This window comes from Petaurus breviceps, unplaced genomic scaffold (genome assembly GCF_028583685.1).
Source record: "Petaurus breviceps papuanus isolate PSGF00001 unplaced genomic scaffold, PetGlider_PUasm1.0 90730, whole genome shotgun sequence".
Classification (NCBI taxonomy): domain Eukaryota; kingdom Metazoa; phylum Chordata; class Mammalia; order Diprotodontia; family Petauridae; genus Petaurus; species Petaurus breviceps.
This window is the reverse complement of record NW_027187324.1, coordinates 1,417,683-1,419,604: the sequence shown is the minus strand read 5'-3', so window position 1 is coordinate 1,419,604 and position 1,922 is coordinate 1,417,683. Positions and strand designations below refer to the sequence as shown.

Below are 1,922 nucleotides of genomic sequence, written 5' to 3'. Positions count from 1 at the left end.
TGGGTGACTAACAATTAATTGAAGGTCAGTGGTTTTATTATTTTTATTTTGCATATGAAACTACCAATCTATTATGTATAATTTGTTTTTTCCCTTTTAAATATATAATAAAATTAAAATGTATCTTTCTTTTTCCCTCTTCCTTCCCCTTACACTCTAGAGTTGGCAACATTAGACACAAATATATATATATACACATATTCAAATCCATACTTTACATACTTCTACTCATTAGTTCTTCCTCTACTTCATACGTCCTTTGTAATTATTTTGTATTTATAGTAGTCAAAATGACTTAGTTGTTCAACATTGTTCTTCAAACAATACTGTTCCCTCATCAAGGTGTCAGCAACAATGGAGGTAACAAGGTGCTTAGAGTGTTACTGCTGTTCAGGTAGTTCTCCCAGCTGATAGCAGTGCTTGCAGAGAAGGACCAGAAACACTGGCACAACATGCTCTACAGTCACCAGGATGATCAGAAATCCAATGGAGGTTCATTTCATAAATATCAAGTGCACAAAAACCAAAAGCAAAATCAACATTACCATAAAGAAAAGCTTCATCAGCACATTATTGTCCATTCTTTCCTGGCAACTATATTGAAGAGCCATGGCAAGATTGTCACTAGCTGACTTCAGCAACAATGGAAATATCCGTCAACCTGTGCCAGTGACCAAACCATTCATATCTGGAGCACCAAGGATTAATTGCAACAGGAATATCAAAGTCCTTGAGCTAATGTGAAATTGGACCATGCCACCTTGGTGTGTGCTTCAGCCCTGACTGCAGAGCCTTGATCACCTGGCTGTAAAATGCAGATGTGATCCATATATTCAAGATGAACAATAATAAAGAAGATGGTAGCAGTAGTTTCCAGTCTACTGCAGAAGACTTTCCTAAGAGGCACATGGCACTGGTTAGTAACACTGTCACTGATGAGACAAAAAAGTTCATCATATCTGTCTCTAGTAATGCTACAATTGTCATCTGGACCCTAAAGGGGGAAGTGCTGTACATCATCAACACAAAAGAGATGAACAACACTTACGTGGAAATCTCCCCTTGCAGAATATTTGTGAGATCTTGCGGTTTCACTCCAGATGATAAAGTTTGTAAAGTTTGCTTTAGGAAAAGTGAACAATTCCAGGAAGCTGCATGTCCTTTTGAACTGAAGGGTCATGTTGCTGGTATCCACTTCTTGACTTTCTCCAGGGATTCCTGCCAGATGGCAACTGTCTCCAAAGATGGGATGTGGAAGTTGTAGAACACAGATATAGATTACAAGCATCCAAAGAGTTCTATCGCCTGCTGACAGGGCTGTACAATGAGGCAGCCACCATGCCTTGCATCCTTGCACTCTTTCCAGAACCCAGGACTTGGCTCTAGACAGCAGCTACAACATATGGTTCTATAAGACAAAGCAAGGTGAAATCAATAGAGTTTTAATATAGTTAATGGGGAGTGTGTGGCCAAAATGACCTTTGACACCACAGGTCAGTTCCTGCCTTCCTGTGGAGACAGAGTGATAAGGAACTTCCAAAATACCACTGGCCAGAGGGCCATAGTGGAAGGGATATGAGGGCTCCTCAAATTGACCCACAGCAAAACCACCCAACAGAGGCTGATTTAGCAGCTGGCCCAACCCCAGGCTACTCTCAAAAGCCTGGGGGCCACAAAGGTCTGAAAAAGGAAAAGTTGAACTTAGAAGGGATCAGTGAGAGAAGAGGGATCTTTGCACAGCTGCTCCCATTGGTCTAGGGCATTCTGGAAATAGAGGCTTTTTGAAGGGGGCATCATAATAGGATCTCTTCCTGTTTTTCTCCTTTCCTTGCCCCTCACCTCCTTCTATCTTACTAAACATATTTTAGGCTATAGACAAAAACAAGCTGCCCTTCCACCAGCTAAAGCCTTGTCCCTCAGTC

At 41.3% G+C, this 1,922-nt stretch overlaps 1 pseudogene; it reads left to right on the top strand.

Annotated features, from left to right (window-relative positions):
- The first annotated feature begins 354 nt into the window (after positions 1–354).
- Positions 355–1,684, top strand: LOC138145180 (transducin beta-like protein 2 pseudogene; annotated as a pseudogene).
- The last annotated feature ends 238 nt before the right edge of the window (positions 1,685–1,922 follow it).